Here is a 6,996-nt window from a genome sequence, read left to right as displayed (position 1 = left end):
AGCTTGTATACCTGTGAAGCACAATACATGGTGTACACCAGGATTTTTTAGTTTTTCTCAAGTCCGATCATGCAATCTCTTTTTTGTTTTCCTCTAGAATTATTGATGGTATCTTCTGAAGCCAGAATGGGAGAGCAGTCCAGTCAGGAGTGCAGCCAGAACTCTGAAAGTAAGAGGGCTTGAAATCAAGATGCCAGAGGTACATACAGACAAAGGGTAAAGTGAGACATCGTGTGGAGGGAGGATCACATAGAGAACAGAAGGAGGGAGGTTGGGGCAGCTCCAGAGTTGCTCAAATGTGTCAGGATGTATGAGAAAGAAACAAAAAGAAATGGAGAAAGGCGAGGTGGTGTGGCAGGCTCAGGGGGCACACCACGGAGGGATGATGATGAGAGAGGCAGTTGCCATGAATAGCAGAAACCAATGTGAAAGAGCTGGGATGGCCTTCTGAAAATCTGGAAATCTGGATGGCTTGCAGGTACATGAAGAGATGGGGAAAGCAGAAAACATGAGCAGCTACAGGTCGGCAGGATCAAGTGTTTCTGTGAGCCGCGAGACCAAAGGTCAGAGGAGGTCTTCAGTGCTTTGTCTTTGTTTTACATGATGGCCATGGGTGGGAGAACTCTACCTGCTGCTTGGATCACCATGCAGGTGAGGCAGTTTCTCCAGAGATAGCCACAGAAAGGTCTGAAAATCTCCTGACCCAAGAAAAGCTGAAATTGATAGCCGGAGTCATATAGTTTGGAGAAAGGGAAGGTAACTCTAATGTAGGAACATGGAGACTCCTTTTTGCACCCAGGTGACCAAGTATTCGTACTCTTCATTTAATTAACTTATTTCCAGTCATAGAACTAGTAAAGACAAACAAGTGGTTAAGAGTTACAATGGATGGTTGAGTCACTGCATATGTGTATGACTTCAGAGCTAAAAATAACCTGAGCTGTGGGAATGATCCTAATTACAGCCTGACCATTAAATATGCAATTACCAGTATATACATATGAGCTAAATTTTGGAACACAAACTGTTCCTCTGTTCTCATTTGAACTTAACTTCATTATATCAATATATTACTAAGTTATGACCAAACGAAAACAAGTGAATTCTTCAGTCAATAAAATGTTTTAAAATGTTTACTCTGAAAAAGGGGAAAAAAACCACTTATGTTTCATCAAACAAAGATTATTAATAATTCTGAACAATAATTACTCTTTCTGTAAAACAGCACAAATAACGAAGTAAGGCAAACAATGGCTTAATAACTCAAAAATCTTAAAGAAAGTAAGACAGAAAGGAAACCTGTTACTAAGAGCCCTGGGCTAAAGATATCCTGTCAGCCTACAGACATTTAACACCTTATGTTTGAGATGGCTGTTTTCTAGCAGAACCTTTTCTAGGTAAGGAAAATGTGGCTCTCCTGCAGGGCCTCCCTAAGGGCTGGCAAGGCTCTAGACACAACATCTGCCCATTCCTTATTCCACCCATATGAACAAGTCTAACACGTTGGACTTGCTGCTGACGTCTGGAGATAGCCACATAGCACGTAATTTAGTCTCCCTGAGAGGTAGGATCGCCGTATAACTGCAGTAGGTTCAAGGCATCTGGTGCTGAGCATGTGGCATGGCCGTGTTGCTGCAAGTCTGCTAAATCTAGTTTAAGATGGGCAGCAGAGGCATGGGGGAGTTGGCGGACAGGCCTCCGTTTTCAGTCACAGCTTGCTGTTAGATTAGTTTCACTGTAAAATGAAACTGTGCCATGAGTCATGAACTTTGGAGTGCTAATCGTGGCTCTGATATCGAGTCCACTGGTGGCAGCAAGCAGCTTGCTTAACTGCAGGGCTGGTATCTGCGAAGTATGCATAGTAGTAGGAAGGTACTGGAGAGCACTGTAAGGTTCAATTACATGTTTACCAAGCATTAATTATTTTAATTTTCAAAGTGTTGATTAAAAATGCCTGAATGTTGAATCATTGTGTTCCAGTCATACACTGTCACATGTCCCGAAGGCTTATTCATCGAAAAAACAACAGGGCACAGGTTTATTTATCCAAAAATCAAGACAGCACAGCATGTGGCCTCAGTGTCTTACTGATGGTAAAACCTGTTACCACAATGCAATTATTTATTTTTGAGGAGAGAAGCTCTGGTTTGAAAGAGCTGTTTTCTGTGGGTATAATCTGTCATGATTCAGTTTTGCATGTATAACATATATATATATATATTTGCCAATGCAAGGAGCAACATTTGACTGAACGTGACTTTATTACTAATTCAGTATTAATTTTCCATTGCTGTAACAGAGGCGCTTGCAGAGATCATGGTAGGATTCAGAAAACTTGTGTAGTAACCACCTTGAATATGAGTGGTAACCTTAGTTTCAGCCAAATAAGTGGCTATTAACAACCAACCATCATTAAAGGCTGCAGTTCAGCAGTGGCCTCTGGGAGACCTAGGTAGCTCCTCATCAGTAATCTGGCACTAAAGCTGCCTGAGTATTGGGCCAAGACGCTGAAAAGTTTAAGGAGGAATCAGGCGTCTGTTTGGATTAAAAGACAAAAGCATGGACTAAAGGGCCAGAAAGTTAATGTATTAAAAGAGTGAGGTATAAGGTAAACTGATAGACCATACCTGCCACTGGAATTTTCCAGGAGTAAGAAATCTTTGTGGTTCTGTATGGTTCGGGGTTAGTTTGTCTGAAACATTGTACATAGACTCAGGCTTCTTTGCAAGGTAAAACTGCCTTCTTTATTAAATACTCTCAGTAAGGGGTTCAGCTGGTTGACTGTGATGAATATATATATATATTTTCAGTACTTTTATCCACTTTTATTAACTGGCAAATCTTCATACACTCTTTCTGTCCAGTCTCAATTATGTGAATGAACAACTGATTACTGTTGCTACATTTACTATTCCTGCTGATGTTTATCTCATTGCATACTCTAAAGAAAGTGCCAATGGTAGTTAGATTGATATTTGGACAACTAAAAACTTAGCTGTGCATTAGACACCCCTTGATTCCTCTTCACTTGTGTCTCTGTGAAATTTAGAACTGCGTAAGTAAAATCCCACAGAGGTCAGAAGGGTTTACTCTACCTAGACTTTCACAGCAAGTACCCAGAGGCAATGTATATGCCAAAAACTCACGTTTCACTTGTAAGAAGTGCAGAAATTTTCCAAGTCCTTTTGACAGTCTGAAAAGTGAACTTTTGGGGGCTCCATATCTCTTTTTTTGCTTTTGTATGGCACAGAAGGTTCACGGTAAGTGTCCCAGATTTTAAAGTCAGCATAAACTGCATCATATTTAGGATGTGTGAGGCTAGATGCTTACATACGGAGAATCAAAATAAGTTATGCCAAAAGACATGAATTTGTGCACTCCTTTATCTATTTCACTTGTGCAAATGACTATCTTGCCTGCATACATTTGCAATACAAATGCAACTTGAGTGTGTTCATATGAAAATGTGGCATTATGTAGGAATTCATATGCAATGATATATACTATTTTCAGGGGAAAAAATCGCAATGGTGAACTTCTTTTTCAAGTACAAACTGCTCTTAAAACAAAACAAAACAAAACAAACAAAAAAAGCCATGTCTGTATAAAGAACTTCCTTTGATAAATGATACATTTGATAAAGTTCAGATTCCTGATGAGGAAATAGCCTGTTTATAGAAACAGAGTTATACATCAGCCCAGTTATCTGACAAAATAATAAAAGTAGATTGGCTGCAAGGTCATTTGTGACTCAGAAATTAGACAGAATATGAACTGTGGAAATCAGCTGTGAGGCTATGGCAGAGGACAATGCATACTTCATTGAATCTGCCCCCAAAGATGTGTCAAATAGCACACCTTTCTCAGGAGAGAAAAGATTCACCAGGTGGTAAAAATATTAAGCATTGTACTTCACTGCATATTACGCACACCTGACTTAACGGGTTTTTCACTATGATATTTTTACAGTTCTCAGTAGCTGCACATTCATCCAAGTAGGTACGTATACTAATTTGTAAAAATATGACAGCATATTTCATTTTTAAAAATAACAGGTTTGGCTTAAGCTAGAGTGCTGGTTTTTATCTGTTTTTAATGAGACACTAGGCAGAACCAATACTGAAATTCTTACAGCCATTGGCTGACACTTACAATGTCTGCTGCTTAATGAAGGAGTAAATTGAATCATAAATCTCCTATTTTTATTGCAGTTTCTTTATATGAGGGGTAGAAATCAGCTCTCAAACTTAAGGGTTTCTGCTGCCTCCTTCTTCCTATATCATCCATGTGTCTTGTAAAGGGTACCCATAAAAGAATGTAATTTGTTCAAGAATAGACACTTATCAAATACCAAAGATGTTCATGCTATCAGATCTTCTGGATATATTTTATAGATAACATTTGAAGGAATAACTGAGGACCAAATGTAAATTGTCATTAAAGACAAATACAAAGTTGAGGAGGGGTGAATCCAGAAAAAAAGAAAACTAGAAAGTTTAGTTTCACAGAACAAAAAGTTAATGCCTAATACCTATGACCATGGCTTTATTGGGGTGTGCCTTAAAATAGATGTTTCACCTTGCCTGAGCCTGGAGATTTGTCAGTATTATAAGGTATATACATCCTGTGATGAGATCAGTATCTCTGTATACATTTTCCAGTTGTTCTCGTACATTTATAACACTTCTACTAAGCCAGCATTTTGGCTCGTGCGAAATCCTTGTCCTTGAGCTAACAAAACAAAATGTTTTGTTGTACTGATAAGCCTGATCACGCGGCACAAATATGTCTCATTGTTTTCAGCGGGACTGCTCCAAGTGGTCCTCACTGCCTGGGAGCGTTCTCTTCTACTGACATGTGCAGACAACTCCTACATGAAGTAATCCACTGTGTCTTGCACCTTTGTTTGTGTCTTGTTTTGTCTCACGTTTGCTACAGCACATAAGATCCATGCACTATTTTTTAACTCAAATTGAGGTCTTGACTCTCCGTTATATATATATATGTATAAAATAGTGCACCATTGTAAAAAAAAATACCGTATCAGTTTTATTTTGGTTGGTTGGTTGTGTTTTTGTTTGTCTTGCACACCATACATATAGTTTGAATTTTCTCTTACTTACATAATACTGTCATTACTGACCAGCCTTCATACATTTCATGGACTGTATGATTTTGTTCTAATTATTTTGTCAATGATTAAGCATTAGTTTATCCAGAGTCTGAGAGTTTTAGCCTTGGTCATAATTGTGATTTTTTTTCCACATAAGTCATTAGAAATCCAAGAAGGGTTGGTTCTTCAGTATTAAAGCAGGTACAAACTTTTCATAATATCTTTTGTGTTTTCTGTTTAGATACATGTTTCTTCAACCCGAAGGCAAAGTTAGTATGTCTGATGTCTACAATTTCACCATTAGCTTCCTCCGTGTTAACTGGAATAAATTAAAACTTCTGCTGGTTCTAAACCAGGTACAAAGCTCCCTTCTGACTCTTACCTCCTCTCTGGCAGATTGTTGCTTACTGTTGTGAAGGAAGTCATTACTTAATTTATAATATTTCATTTTTTTTAAGGAGCATCAGTGCTGACGAGTGCCACAATATTTCTTTAGTTATGCTCAGAATACTCTGAATTATTTAGTAAATACCCTGTGTCAAAAATGTCTGGCAACAGTCCCTTTCATCCTCTGTCATCATTTTGACTACATCTAACCTACATTGCATGGTAGAGACACACGACTTCGTTCCAGCAATAAACAATGAAATCTTTGTATTAGGAGCACAGCTGAGCTGGTGCAGCTTTTGACACTGCAGGTTGGTTGCCACCAGTTCAAGTATCTCTGCGTTATGCTTTGCTGTGGGGTAGATAGGTCCTCCAATACCCAAACAAAAGTCTATTCAAACACGTCAAATTGAATTTTGTAGCAAAAAAAAAAAATCATGAAATGACAAGAAGCTCACTTGCAATTAACAAATATGCGGGTCTGTAGACATGGGAGTGGAGGAAAATGTTATTTAAAATGTGGTAGCATTACAGGACATGAAAGTGGCCACCTACACTTCATTTCTTTGCAACACCAAGTAAAGGTGTCTGACTCCCAGTTCAAGGAATCTCAAAACACTATAGAGATCATACACATAGTGTACACTGAATTACTTTACCCAGAAATGAAATACCATGGAACAAGGAATGTAGTAGCTCTGGACAATAAAAAAAGACAGGAAGAGTATTTTATGGAAATATGCAAGCACGTTTAACGAAAAAAGTCAGATGCAGACCCACTAGCATATATTGTCTATAATCAGGGGTAACATAACAAGTACATTATGTTGGTCTTGTACAGACATCCTCAAAGATTTCACCCTTAAGTGAGCAGATCACTTAAGGAGTGATTTAGCCCTAAGACACAGTGTAGTCATATCAGTAATCAGAATATACAATTAGTTTCTGTCTTCTGCCAGAAATGTCAGTGCAATTCAGTGATTTTTTTGAAAAGTTTGCCCAACTACTCTTTCATTTATCTATTATATTGTAGACTTTTTAGCTTTTTGGATTCAGCTCCAGTATTTGAGTTCCCAGAAGAATTCTTAGCAACAGAGTAATATATCAAATTCAGATTATTTTGATTTGGAGTCTGCAATAATCTAGCAAAATAAGCCAGTCTGTTCATATTTTGACACTCTGTGCAGTGTTGCATGTGCTAATTTATATGCATAACAACAAAAGGAATTATAACCATTTTTTGTTTGTTTCTTTGAATAGCTGAATTCTTTAGGAGAAATGTGGATCAGTAAGAAAATTCTCTTTACCTTAGGCTTAGGATCTATGAAAAAAAGGAATTGTGGGGATATACAAAAATGATGTGGGGTCAGATATGTACTCTGAGATGTGAAACTGTGTAAACACGTTTTTATTTGGATTTCTTTTCAAATTTCAGCACAGATGGAGCCTGTGATAATTCAATAACGGTGGTATTTTGTCTCCATCTTCAACCGGGA

The sequence above is a fragment of the Aythya ferina genome (genome assembly GCF_964211825.1).
Source record: "Aythya ferina genome assembly, chromosome: 4".
Lineage (NCBI taxonomy): Eukaryota > Metazoa > Chordata > Aves > Anseriformes > Anatidae > Aythya > Aythya ferina.
Note: the sequence above shows the minus strand (reverse complement) of the source record.